Genomic DNA, 16165 nt, shown 5'->3' on the forward strand with positions numbered 1-16165 from the left:
GATTTCATCTTAATTTTATTTGATTTACATCTATTAGTTTATTCTCAGGTTTTAAAAGATACTCAATTGTAGTAAGATTCTCACCTTATAACATCTATTATTACAAACATCATTATTTATTGGGATTCGTATATGCAGTATCTTTTTATATGATTATAGCTTTTACCTTATGTACTGGATTCGTATATAAACTACTTTTTCAATTTCGAATGATTGTACTATTTTCATTGTATGGTATGAGTGGAATCGTAAGCGTCCTCTGCGACTTCCAGATTCGGAATCTATTTTACACGGGTTATAATTCTGTCCATGGGGGGTGTCTGCCCACCATGACACGAAGGTGGTACGAAGCTTTGAATCTGTTAATGCTCGAGATAGCTTTGACAGTTATTGTAATTTTTTCCTATCATCGAACGTACTTTATCAGCAGCTCCAGACGATTCAGAAAATCCAGACGCAAAGTTGGATATCGCACAACAGATCACGATGTAAAGGTATCAGTGGGCACACAGTACAGTATCAAATTTGGGTACAAAGAACGTTAGTATGTTTTTTAAATATTTTTTGTAGCAGTTGATGAATCTAGTCTACATGAACGTGAATGTAATATACCGGTATGTATAAAGGACGCCGTCATGGGTAGGGCCTGAGATGGAGTTTCGGGAACTCGATTTAACACCAAGATGACTCAAGGACTGCAGTGGCAATGACCTAGAAACAGGTTGGGTACAAACCTGCATAGTGAATATTGGGTAGACAGTTACCACAATTTGATGACGTATTTAACCTGTTTGTAGTAATCAATAAATTGTTAGCCCAATATGAGGAATTCTGTGAAAATAACACACATACGTTACCGAATATCAAATGTTGTTCATAAAACATAATAAATTACTTACATTTATCTCACGCAAAATGGAAGACAAACGAATACGGAATTAGACTTCACCGATGCCGGCACCCATCGCGATGACAATTTATGTATTATGTAACCTCGTAACAAACTCTGAGTGTAACAGGAGGAGGAGAAACTGTAGGGGCTCAGACCGGGACCTCCGACACACGGGACCCTCATCGATTAACTACTACCGAGTAGCCGTACCTGACAAGAGAGACTAAACATCTGGTCACATCGACCGATATCGGACCATTCCAATTCCAAACTGATCAAGCTTCCTACCTCCATCTCTCAGAGAAGTCTTCCACCCTCGATAGATCATCAACAGTACCCTTCTTCCACAAACAGCCACCACCGTGGGTTTATCTTAGATATAGCGGCGCCCATATTGCGGTTAATCAGGTGAGGAGAGATAAATGTTAGGACAGGCTTAACCGGGACTCTCGAACCCGGGGACCCTCCTAATCCAAGCGCGAGTGCTCTAGGCTACGACATGATCTACCTAGGGCTCAGCTCGATGATTCGACCCAGTCCCAATCCCGACGCTACAACATGCAGTGTAGGAAAAATGGAATGGCGACCGTGATTGAAGCCAGTACTATGATCCACAATTACACACCCCACCGGATCGCTCAGATTTGGAAAATGCTATCGGTATTGCAAAGTTAGGAGGTACGACGATAAGTTTTTGTATTATTAATTCAGTTATGTAATCGCTAGAGTAAATGAAACTGCATTAAAACAATCGGTACGCAAAGCAAATTTATTGAATACTCCAGAAGCTAAAATTCGAAGACTTTGCGGCTATTCAAGAATATATCTGACTGATCGTAAACAAAAGCATGGCGCCAGAAAAATATAAAAAGCATGATTTTACTTCTACCAACTGAATCGTGAACATACAGGTACTTGACCGATGTCACGAATAAACATATTTTGGAAACTGTTAATAGCCTTAAGTAGGTAAATGTTTAGGTAATGATTGTAAATACAGATTCTAGTAATCCTCGACTGCTATCGAATGCCCCAATTCTGCCATCAATGACGAATACACTTTCGTTGCGCGATTTCATGTAAAAAATAACAAGTCGACAGTACGAGAATCCACTAAAACGTATTGACCATAACAGCCGATATAGTAATGTTCATGAGAAACATATGTCGGCGTATTTTTGTTTTGAAAATATACACCCTCATACTTACATCATGCGCAGAGCTTGTCCCATTCAGTAATTTATTGTTAATGATTGAAATATTATTCGCACCGTGAATAAAACTTGTGAAAAAAAAGGAGCGAAGATTAACAAGTACTAGCGATCTAACTATGTCTGTGTTACATACGTGAAATTTTCTATGCCGAATAAAGCAAAACATCAATAAGAAGTTGCGAATTACTCCAAGTCAGTTATTGGCTGATGTAACTTTTTGTTTCGCTCCGTAAATTTTTACTTATTACTATAGCAATCCCACTTGCGCTGACAAAAACCATCATCCAGTTAAACTAGTAAAACAAAAGATTGGCATTGGGTGGTTATGCTATTCAGCACGACCTTATCTGCCCCCATGTTTTAAGAACCCTAGAAAACTGTGTCAGAATATAGGGTCGTGGCGGGTCTTAATTATGCGAGGAGGGGTTCTTCATTAGTTGCGTGATGAAAATACGGTACTGGTTAGTAGAACCATGCTTATCTAGTGTTGTTTTTTTTTTTTATATCGAAAACCAGGCCGGTCATAACTTTTATTAGATGGCCTTACAAACTAAACTAAGAGTACGAACTGCTATGTTTCTTATGCATGAAATAGTCAAATTCATTGTAGACTTGGAAAGATGACAAAGTAGGATTTTCATTAACATCACAGAATCGTGAAATTAATTTATAGATTGAATATAATCATAGTGAACCGAAGCACGAGAGCATTCTCTACTCAGAAGTGCATATGAGAATCTGAGTTTACAGCATTAAATAAATCATGGACACCCACCCAGATGATCTACCAAAGTTACCAATCTTAGAACGTTTAAGTAGTGTACTCAGCTTAGATAAGAAAACCCGAATAAAAATCATACTTCTAACAGTACAATGGGTACGATTACGAGGACACCACGGCTGACGCAACACGCTTTCAACAGACGAAAAAAGTTTTCGTACCCTGTCCTACCGTTAAGTCGCCGAATAAAAAACACATATTATCTAGCACCATCTACAAATAAAAAACAGAGTTTACTACCGATTGGAAAGAGGCAGATATTTTTTCCTTTCAAATCGAATCCTTACAACATACTAGTAGCTAAAGTGCCCGTGCCCCACAAAAGAAACTTTAATCCTCATTGAAAGACATTTAGATCATATTCTCAATATGTTAGTAGATTTTTGAGCAATCATATTAATTAAGATTTCAATACCCGGTCTTTAAGGATATATAAATATGCGTTGAGCGACAGTTCTCCGCTGCAATCTCATTGTCCAGAGATGAATAACCTGGTCTATCTTGTGAAAGCAAATCGCTTATAGTAAATCACTCTATGTTTTATATATCTCTTAAAGGTCAATCAACTACGGAACCCCAGATGAAGCCTACGCACTTAGTAGATACGCATCGTTAAAGGGGAATTTTATTATCTATATGTAATAACGATTTCAACCAGTTAGTATTCAACCAGCATAACAGCCACTGTCTATGTAGATAGAGAGACTTTTTATTTATCGTTATTTATTCTAGATCTTCTAAAACGTCTAAAAATGATCTTTGGACACTCTGTCCTTGATGAGCGTCGTGATTATAAAATCTATACCTAATTTGCAGAAACCTGTGTTCACCTCACATTGACGCGACCGCCATCCAGAGCCCATCAAAGGAGAGGGTGTCTTAGAGTGAAAGAGTTGTCCATGGATTGAAATGATGTGTTACCTGTTGTTTCTATTGTTAGCCACCAATTTTGACGTAACTCCCATGTTTTTACAGTATATGTAAGACCTTTTTCACCAAAATAAGACATTCAATGAAGTGTGTCCCATGATTAAAAATGCTTCTAAGTTATGTTTTTCTCGGTTAATGGAGTAATATCAATCAAAAATTATTATGCCCTTATTTTTGATAAAAAAAGTTAAAACCTTCATGGATATTATTCTTTCACACGTAATTTCTCATATGGGCTAATTATAGTTTACATTCTCAGCAGTCAATCTGTGTACCCCAGTGTGAGATCAAGCAAGTTGTGAAAGTTGCAGTTTAGTGCACCCACTCTGTATAAGGCAACGTGAAATACCCAATATATCATACAAACGGATACGCCAAGTTTTTTTAAGTGTCCAATGAACTAATAAGGGCCGCATGGGCCTGTTGGTTGTTCAAGACAAATCAGTGAGCATTTTTCTTGAATGATATAGTACGAATAATGTCACATTGCTACCACCCAATTGGGCACCAATGACACTCCAAAAAAAGTAGTCCTGGTCAGACATTTGGAATCGTCGATTTCAAAACCAAACCAAGGACAATCATAACAAAAGACAAAAGACCAAACAAGTTCCATGAAGCAGGTGCAATGTAAAATGTGCTTTTTTTTATCAACTATTAGATATCAGCAGATGTAAATTATTTTTTAGTATATATTCATGAATATACAGAAAAGCCTCATAACTTTCTTTGATTGCGAATAAGATACAAAGGATTTAATCCTGTTTTTATGTCTTTTTTTGCTTTTTAGCGAAAAAATGGAGGATCAATCAGATGCCAGTTATTCTCAAGAAGGCCTGACTTTCGACCATGGGCATACGACATTATTGGAACAGAGTATAAAATAATCCCCGACGCCAGTGATATTGTATATAGTAGAAAACTATACTGACTGATGAACCGTTAGTAACATTGGAAGTAATAAGTGATATCAACTCATTCTGAACAAGATGGCAAAAACTTAAGAACTGAAATGATTAAAGTCATGTGCACACTCCAACCCTGCCAAAGCGTGTCCATTGGATGGCAGGGCAACCTGTATTTGACCGTCTACCAAAATATGTACAACTAGAGGTATTTATAAGACAATGGTATTTCAGAAATTCTGAATATAATTTGTCAGAGATACTGCAGGGTTTTCTCTGAAGTAGCACATGTTTTATCGGTAAGAATAGCCGTGGCCTACAATTAACGAAAAATGAGTCTACATGATTGTGACATTTCCCAATGATATGCCTTGATCTAAACATGAAAAACAAATATGAGGGGATTTCTCGACACTTTGTGTTGTAAATAATAGAAAGCCAAGTCTAGTCCAGTCTACTACATAATCAAAGTTGCAAAGTATGGTAGTATCCGGCCCATTCAATAACACTTGCGAAAAACGAGCGTCTAAAGCGAAGATATCAACAGAGAAAAATCGGCACATGTACGACGGCGCTCACAGACGTGAGTACTAAATTCCTTTCGCAAGCTAAATCACTTATTGTTGTGCATCAAGTTAGACACAATAACATCAATCTTGATTAGGTTGAGAGCATGTTTGTACATAGACATGGTGGCTATCGATGGTTCTTTAGCATAACGATCATGTTTTTCCGAATACGTGTTGTGACAACAATCAGATGGCTTGAAAACAGTATTTTCAATGTTTTTTACGTCGGTTGTTTTCTAAATATGGCACACCACATATGATTTTCAGTTTTTTCGAATTAAGGTCTGGAAAAATATTGGATGTAGCAAAACTATCCATGCCTAAATCACAGAAGAGGATTAACTGGGTTTAAAACGGGGAGGAGCAACGCACGCCACTTCAACGGATTGACCGTCTCCTTGCGTGAGATGTAGCTTAATAGATGGTATGTTTTAAAGCTATTGTTTTACAATTTCTGTAAATATCTATATTATAATAAAGACCTAGGTAAGTACTGGACTTGCCTTGGACCATCCACTCATTTAAGACAGCTCTCATCACTATAAAGACGACCAGTAACGAAATAATCAGACTATCATGGATGGTCCTCAGGGACAATAGATATGACTCACAAAAATCAGAAAACATAGAAATCATTACGCCCTTCAATCACACGCTGTATGGCCGGTCAAGTTTGGTTCAATATCACATACTGGATGCGGATCTAGACCTAGAAGGAGCTTTTAAGTAACCCTTGGCTAAGAAAATTTCAATTCATAAGCCCTAATAGGAGAGCATCATCGACAAAAGGCCATATTTGTTTCTTCTGCCTAGCAGAACATGTGATGAACATGGGTAAATGTCAAGATGTTAAAGGGCCTAAAAAAAACACATAAAAAACTAAATTCTTTGGGGGTGAAAAAAGTATAAAGTGTCTTTTATGGTATAAATTTTCATTGATCCGTTAGCTTTGAGGTGAATGGTTGAAATTTGGGAAGTCAATGAGTATTGTAACATCTTGAAGAGTAATACGTTTAAACAATGAACATATTAAAATTAAATACACTATACAAGATAAATAACGGTATTAGGTCTTGTGAGGTGATTAACTTTATAACCAACAAGAGGCTAACGAGTTCATTACCGCGACATAGTGCATCTGACCTATTGTACACAATGCAAGACACCTCAGAAAATGCAGGAGGTAGATTGGGCAAACAATTAAGGCAATACGAAAGAACGTATTGATTTTTTTATGAATTAATAAGACACTGGAAAAAAATAAAGGTCAAGGTCATTTCATTTTAATAAACAAGGTAGACCCTTAGTGCCCGCAGCATGTCACAAGACTCCACATATCAGAGTCTCTTACTAATTATTAATTCACAAGAAGTCCGTTTAAAAGATCTTTAGCCCTAGTGGACTTGAATGACAGTCAAGGTCTTTCATTTTAAACAAACTTGGTAGCTACCTACAATCCCCAGCTCGAGTCACCAGACCCAATATCAGATCTCTAGTGCCTCTGAGTTTGTATTGCAAAGGACAAGTTTGTTTAAATAAGATTTTTAATTAGCCCTATTTGATCCATGTCATGGTTCGAAGTTGTCATTCATTTAGAACAAACATATATAGGTAGGCCCTTCATCCCTAGGAATTACTAATCAGGATCATCTAGGCCCTCTCAGTTAATTCACACAGTCGTTTAAAGCTTTTAGTATATTTTGACACCCTGTGAACCTTGACTGAAAAGGGTATCAAGTCACATTACATTTTTAACAATGGTGCCCTATTCGCATGCCCAGCTTTGTCATAGCCCAATACCTCGCCCCGGCACCATAAAACAATTCTCGAGCGTACAGATTTTATACTCAAGTAAATGATTTTACATAGACTACTTGATCATAAAAGATCTGTTCTTAGAAAGTTTTAATGGTGCACGGCCCAGGTTCTTTAGTAAGTGGTGTACAAATATCGTTTAAATAAAAATGTCTTTTTTTTTTTTTTTTTTTTTTTTTAAACTTTTCTGTTTCCTAATCCAATAAAAACCTAATATGGCCCATGGGATTTTTTTTTTTTTTTTAGATCACCTGAGACAAAGTCTCAAGTCTTCTAAATGTATGTACAAATGTAAAATTTCTTCACTATTTTCCCTTATTGACACAGCCACTTTGGCTCCAGGGGTCAGAGTCACCATTAATGAAAAATCTGTTTTGAACATCTCCTTAGGACATTTCTAACTATTAATTTAGTGAATATCCATTTGGTACTTATAATGGGAAGTAGAACTTTAAAACAATTGTCTGACTGTCTATTTCCCCTATTTAATCTAGGTGAGCTGACACATTATCCCTATTATGTTGGTTGTCATTTGCTATTTTCATTCAATTTCAAATTCACACAGTAAAATTGCAAGTAGCTCTAGTGTGTTTGGTCACAATATAATACATTCACGATTATCACTACAGTAAATGAAAACCAAACAAGAAAATAACTCATCAACATTTATTGACCTATATTTACACTTGCTAGGCTTGGTCACTATACGCTAATACTAGCCGATTTTGTTTACCATAACTGCATGGTAACATTGAACTTTTGAACTTGCGTAAGGAAATGTTCTGTGCAAACGTAAAAGGACTACTTTTTTTAAAAAAAGAAACACATGGCTTTGTTTACATTTTGACGCAACATTACGTGTATATTGTTGTTTTTCATAGAATTTTGGAAAAATGTAAACAATATATACATTTTTTATATTTATATATGATTCAAACAATTTTTAAATTAACAATTGTATAAAGAAACGGAAAAATATCCCGACCGGGGCGACGTGCTTTCATTTTTGTAAAAAATGATGGGTGTCAAATGTAAACATTACCTCTGTGCCTATGTTCGTCCTACGATCGAGCCTTAGGGGTGGACACGGGTGTGAGACCCTCTGATAGAGGTCAGTTATAAACATATCCTTGTCTCTTTGTTCTTTGAGTATTTAATCATGTGTATTATAAAACATTGCACCGCTAATAATCCCACGTGTTGACAGTTCCGCGTCACCACAAATACATTGTATCCATCGAACACAAGTGAATTTGTTTCATCTATCGATGGCGATATGGATCTAAGCGTAAATTATATAATCACATGGCTCCCAAGGATGTAATACCGTCAAGTCAGACGACATCTCAAACACATTGAGCTACTTGAAAAATCGGTGTTTTGCCAACTTCGGCAAACTAAAGTGTGTAAGCGTGCGTCAGCTTCGCCTCGCTGCACAATAACGGTCACCGAGTTCACACATGTGGCCGTGTACAAATTCTTTATGTTATTACGCTATATATTAACTTTTAGCAAAATTGAATATATATTTAAAGTTCTGATCTGATTAAATAAAATTATCTCTGAAATTACTTTGTTTGTCATGTTTATTTTACACTAAAATATTGAACTTTTTTTGTCGTCGCGGATGAATAATTCTACCTTACGTGAAGCGTCACCATTCGCTGTTCAAATGAGTAAGCTCCTCCCACTTTTGACCGACTTTTATTGAATAATTACGTCACTTTCAAATGACAATTTTATTGCATAAAAATATAAATAAAAAGTCGTGTGAGTGTAAATATAGGGATTGGATTTCGTATTTATGTTAACCATGCTTGTATGGAGCAATTCCTCTAAGAATATATTCAATATGGGGCACGCGCCCCATAGAATATATTCTTAGAGGAATTGCTCCATACAAGCATGGTTAACATAAAAACGAAATCCAATCCCTATATGGCAATTACATTTGCAATAAATAAAATTAGTGATATCTACATGGGTTTTGTGCTCATGTTCATAATTATATTAATTATAATAGTGGTAATAGGAAACAATTTGATTGATAATCAATGATATTAAAAAAAGTGGGGGGTTGATAGTTAGAAATTTTACTACCTGTATTGTAGAACATTTACTTTATCCTCTTAGTTACAACAGGGGCGTAGAAAGGGGGGGGGGGTGGGGGGGGGGGTGGGGGGGGGGGGGGCAGGGGGGCTACTGCCCCCCCCCCCCCGTTCCCCAGGACGGGGGGGGGGCAAACATGTCTTTTTGCCCCCGCCCCCCCCATTTTTCGCCGACTGAAATTTTCTAAAAATGTTTATTTTTGAAAGAAAAAAGGGGTCCTCCTGCACATTTTTCGTACTTCATTCTAGAAAAATTTTCCGCTGCGCGGCGTATTTCCTAAAACGTTCAAGCACATAATGTCAAACCTCAAATAGGCCTAGTCAAAATTCATATACACAGGATTTTATGTAATACCTAAAAAAATTCTCTTAAAAGATCGATTTGTTTATGTCTTAGCGAGACAATATTAATTCATTTTATGTTACACCACAACCATGTGCCGATGGTGTTGAAGCCGGTGTATTCAGATCGAGTAGGGTTGCATAATGTTTTGACGACACACAATTATCATTTCTAAATGCAAGCAGCTTTAAATAGAAAAATTACCATGTTAAGAACGCTTTATAATCATTAAAATACATCGTAAAACTCATCTCAGCCATTCTAAACCGTAATTTTTTTTTCCGGGGTAGACACCCGGACCCCCCAAACACCAAAATCTCGACGCGCTTTCGGGCGCTCGCAATTCATCAAAACTCATTTAAGCTATTCTAAATCGTAATATTTTTCCTAGAGGAGGCCCCGGAACCCCCAAACACCAAAATCCCGCGCTTTCGGGCGCTCGCAAAATCATCAAAATACATTGTAAAACTCATCTCAGCCATTCTAAATTACTATATTTTTCCGAGGATCACCCTCAGACACCTAAAACACTAAAATCTCGCGCCTTCGGCGCTCACACGCTGGAAACCCGCTAATCTGGCCAATTTTGCGTATTCGTTATTATCCTTTTATAGCGACCCCACTGTCTATAAATGTGTACAAGGATTAAATTTACTGATATATGAAAAATGTACATAAAACATATATGTTGGGAGTTGAATTAATCTCCTCCTGTAGGTGCGGCGGCGGGGGGGGGGGGGAGTGTGGTGTTACAAAATATTGAGGACCTTTGCCCCCCCCCCCCCCATTACGTTTCATCTTCCTACGCCACTGTACAATGTGTGCATATGTAAAACCAGGAAATGTTCACCTTTGTATCCAACTATAAATACTGATGTTGTCAACAAATTACTTTTTGTTAATGTCTTAATCTGTGCACAATCATAAATTACTACTTTATATGGAGCTAACATAATACTGGGCCTTAAAGGTCTATTACAGATGATGCTCCCTTGTGCAAGAGTTCACTTGCCCTTTTACTTGTAAGTTGAAACTAAAACCGAGTACTACCAATTATGTCTATAAACCAATTACATGTAATTGAAAGGAATCAGAGTTCCCCTTCTTAGTCCTGACCCTCTGTTAACCTTCACATTTGAAGGTCATGACCTTGAATGTAATTAAGATACTGGTATAGTGAGCTTGTTTGATTTCAAATCTTCTTTCCACTTCATAACAAAATGTTTAATTGTTCATACAAGTAATTATTTATTTTATAGTTATTCTAACCTACTAGAGGAACAGAGACTCTGCCCTGTTCTGTTTAGAAAAATTATTTTTCTTTGTGAATGTGCTTCTTATAGTGACATTTGTTCAAATTTATTTACACAAGCGAGTTCAATATCCGGATGAGTTCTCTTCTCTTAGTGCCAGAGATAAATACTATTATATTCTACAGACAGATGAGGCCTCCAGTATAATTTAGCTAAATCATTATACAATACGATGAAGCGTAGGTAGTTAGTTTATAGATAGACAATATTTTAAGTTTATAACAGGTTTAACTATAGAAAGGGATTTATAGAATCTTACATGGGCGTGTCATCATGTTGACAGGGATATCTCAACCAGAGCGAAAGATTAGGCTACCGTATTTTCCGGACAATAAATACCGCACCTGTGTATAAGCCGCAGAGGCCTTTTTTTCACAAATTTTTTCAGGTTTTGTACACGTATAAGACGCACCGTTATATATGCCACACCCAAAAGTTAGGCCCATGTACCCACGTAACCATCTGTGTATACGATCGATCTCTTTTGAAGTACGGGTAAAGCTTATCGATCGTTTAGAATCACGAAAACTGTCTGTAAACTTGTACTGTAAATACATAACAAATAAAACTCACTATGATGTAAATATCTTTAGCAAATGGACTTGGTCATGTTTCTGTTCCTTGTTTATTCTGCCATTACGTAAGCCTACTTTGTGTAAACAAACATGGCGGCCGTACGATTTCACGCTTACTCACTCATATTTCAGCATGCCGGTTAAAATACTTTTTTCAGTATGCATATGATTTGATTTTATCTCTATTTTGATATATTTCGCGTATTTATTATATTGATGTGTAAATAATTAACTGTATTATCAAGGCTTGCATCATTAACCTAAAACTTACTTCGATTAGGAGTGTTCCCTGTCAACTTGCCATTCCATGATGCAATTCATCGAAGCCTTATTTTTGTAAACTTCCGGATATTATTTTCGCTACAGAGATCGATTAAATTGATTTTAATATGATTGTGCGATGTTTTACACTCGGTATAATGTTCTAAATTACATGTGATTTACGAGTATAAACTTGATTGCTGATTATTTCATTAAAATCACGGCGATCAACCAGAGGCTTGCCGAGAGTTGATGGTCAAAACCTTCACTTAGGTTGAGATATCCCTGTCCACCTGACAAGCCCATGTTTGATTCTTTTTCTCTCATCCTTTAACGAAAAATGGTGGAAATTCAGTTGATATGAACGTCGCTGTGCATGATAATTGTTGCCATATGTATTGATGACGTCACTATCTAGTGCATGTGAGCTGTCCTTTTCCCTAGCAACCGTGGGATAACCCTGTCAAGTATGGGAGAAATTAATTTCCTTGTGGTTATTATATAATAATGATATCTGTTCAGATTTAATACACAATCTGCATGGTTTAGTATTGCTAATTATTGTTCTAGTAACATACAGATGAACCATAGTACAAGTTAGAAATTTCACTTTGCAGTAATATATGTGATGAATCATAGGCGGACGGTACTATCTGTATGCAAAATTATGATAAACACAAATCGTATATAAAATTTTATTAATTTTAGTGTCTCATAAGCCAAATACGGCTTTTGAATAATTGTATGCGTATGATATATTTTTATATGGTACTGTAATTATTTTTAAGATGTGTGACACTTAAATAAAATAACATTGCATTGTATTGTATCAATTGTATTTACATAAGGAGATGCCAAGTGACTTGTTCAAAAAGATTACATGTATAATTAACAATAGTGTATCCAAATCTTGCAGGGCCCAATAATTACTATATCAAAAGGCCCTTGTCAAAAGGGCCCAAGGGCCTTAACGGTCATCGGACTACCTAGACAATAGTCCCATATATGATATTAATAGGATATGGTGTCACGGTAGCCATCTTCGATTTGGCACAACCAGAGATGTAACAACACTTCGGCAATATCAATATCAGGATCATTTCAGCCACATAACACCAGAAGAACTTTAGAAGAAGTTCAAAACCTGTTTTCAAGATGGCGACTGTGTTGGGCATCTTGGATTTCGGATCGACCCGAAAAATGACAATACTTTGTCAGGACCATGTCAGGATCATTTCATGCAAGTTCATACGCGCTCACAAATCCGCAAGCCCATTAGTTAGACATGAGAAAGAAATTTTTCAAAATGTGTTTGTCAAAGATGTCGCGCTAAGGCTAGTGAGCGAGCACATTCCTTAAGTGTTCGCTGATCGACAATCGGAAAACATAACAACACTTATATGATCGGAAGGACGCATATTAAAGGAAAACATGTCCATTCAAAGGTATGTGCTACCAGTCCAATGCTGCATCTGAGTAATGAACTTGGAGAATTTGAAGAAGTCAAAATGTGAACAGATTTAACAGGGCAAACATGCGGAGACAAAGTCGCACAGGGCGGACAAGCCGACGAGACGAAACATGACGACTAAAAGGGTCATCCATGACACATCCGGTTCATATTACCAAACAATGAGGAGATAGTCAACCAATTGTATCTTTTAAATACATGTCAAGAAATATACAATGGATTTCGAAAAACAGGTACATTTTGTAAATCAAATGAAATTTGATACATCAAATCAATTAAGAATATTCTAATTTGCATAAAGGAAGGACTAAGACAAAACTAAAAACAATGAAGCATTAGTAGTATAACAACAAATACTGTAACGGAAAAAGAGAATTATTGAGAAACATTAACATTCAATTCAATTTACCTTTGTATCGCTTGAGAGCCTCCTGAAAATCGGATCCGGTCACCCATGGTTTCCAACCCAAGGCTTTGGAGTGAGGAGGATTGTCTAAGTTGAGACAAACTTCAATTTCTGTCAATTTGTTGTCCTTGAAATATGGGCCATAGGGTCGACAGATTAAGCGATTTCAAAATAACCTCCACCTCGTTAACATTATGATTGGCCAATTTTGAGATCCCCCCTATAAAAGTAAAAAAAAATGAGTTTTAAATTTATAATAGCAAAGTAAATGAATATGAGTGAATGAGATTGCTACTTTAAAAACATCAGTGTTAGGAAATTGGGCTAATGTAATATTATCATAAAAAGCTATAATCTATGTAATTGTGTGGCAGGAGAGGAGGAAAATCAAAATATAGTGGTCAGACCGGGATTCAAACCCGGAACCTCCTAACACTAGCCGAAATGCTCTAACCGCCAATAAGATAATTTAAGTTCGCCTACGAGTTCCGTAATTTGAATATGAGCAGACGACGGCAAATCACAAAATTGAACATCATCGCATGAAAAGTTCTAAAAATATTTAAAGAGCCACTACCTTTCCGAAACGGTTTTTTATTTTTTGAAATAGGGAAAAGCTTAAACGAAATTGATAATTTATAGAATCACAAAAGCTAGTAACTTTTAATACACTTACCATCACCTTAATTTAAATAACTTAAAAATGCAAACTATTTATTTTTTCTCTTCATCCCAGTTTCTTGCAGTGAAAAACTGAAGGAGACTTTATTCAACCTTATATTTATAAACCATGGATTTGATTCCCAGGGGATTATTGTTGTCTTAAATTTACAGAATTTGTACCAAAATTCCTGATTTTGTGAAAAACCAAACAAAATTTAGGTTGTTATTTGTTTGCTTGAGGACAAAACCGACAAAAAGTTTTTGAGTAGGCATCAATTTTATAGGGTTGCGGTCGGGTTAACGGAAACAAATATCTTTTTGTATGGCCTTATCACTGTGCCAGATGGCAAAAAAACAATGAAACGAATCTTCACTGTTAACATAGTTTACGCAGGAAATCTTGCAATGAAATACATTTTTTTAGACAATTATATTTTAAACATCTCCTCTGATTCCACCGGTCCGATCAAGCCCAAACTCACACAAGATCTTCCATTTATCACTGTGACCAATTCTTGTTAATATGGTGTTGATTCAAATTCAAATATGGCCGCAATGACGTCACTTCCGGTTTAACCTAGACAGCCATAACTCGTTAACCACTGAGCAAATTTCTTTCATTTTGTTATATGTTATGTAGAATAGCATATGGAGAAACTTTGTAATTGTACATTTTTCTCTAGAATGTCATCTTCCGGTTGATCATTCGCCCGTAGTCCGCTAAACCTGCCTATATTATTAGGCTTTTTAATTTTTTTTTTGCCTAATATATAGTCAGCTCGCGGTACCTCTTAAAAATGTGAAATCGTAGGCCAGATTTGGCCTACGCTACGTCAGCGGTATATTTCTAATATACCGTCAATGCAATGCTGGGAAAACGTACACATACCTATATATTGGGATCTTATGTACTCTACTGCCCCCATGTTACATCCCATTTATGAAATTAAACAACTGTGCACAATGAAATACTTCCGAGACCTTTCTATTTCACACATTTGTAATGGCCGCCGTATACACATTTAGTAGAGCAAACGGCAGCCAATCAACTTCGCTTCCGGTTTTATTTTTAAAAAACCTCGTGTAGTTGAAAGATAAACAAAATGCTAGCCAGTTAGAGTTTTTTATAGTGAAATTATTGTCGACATACACGACATGTTGTCAAATATTCAAATTGAACACGACCATTGCTGGTACCGCATGACTTTCGCGATATTCACGTTGCATATACATGTAGCATATACACGGTAGAATTTTGTTAATCTTTCAACTACACGTGTTTTTTTTTTTAAAATAAAACCGGAAAGCGAAGTTGATTGGCTGCCGTTTGCTCTACTAAATGTGTATACGGCGGCCATTACAAATGTGTGAAATAGAAGGGTCTCGGAAGTATTTCATTGTGCCGAGTTTTTTTAATTTCATAAATGGGATGTAACATGGGGGCAGTGGAGTACATGAGATCCCAATATATAGGTATGTGTACGATTTTCCCGGCATTGCATGGACGATATATTAGAAATATGCCGCTGACGTAGCGTAGTGGCCAAATCTGGCCTACGATTTCACATTTTTAAAGAGGTACCGCGAGCTGACTAAAAATTATGGCCAAAAAAAAAAAAATAAAAACAAAGCCAATATTATAGGCAGGTTTAGCGGACGAATGACTCATAATGCAAAATTCGCCGTTTTTCCTGTGAAAAATCACAAATACAATCTTCTTTGTCAAGTCTACATGGCATAGAGGCTTGATATTTGTTCAGAAAATATGCAATTGTATAGTTGATTAATATCAATTTTTGAAAAAATGAACGACCGTCTTGACCTTCATACCAAAGGTCACAGAGTTATTGTAAATATAGAGCTATGAAAAGGGATTGAATGAAAATACCAATTCATATAAGTATATTTGAACCATACCC

Source organism: Argopecten irradians, chromosome 1 (genome assembly GCF_041381155.1).
Source record: "Argopecten irradians isolate NY chromosome 1, Ai_NY, whole genome shotgun sequence".
Classification (NCBI taxonomy): Eukaryota; Metazoa; Mollusca; class Bivalvia; order Pectinida; family Pectinidae; genus Argopecten; species Argopecten irradians.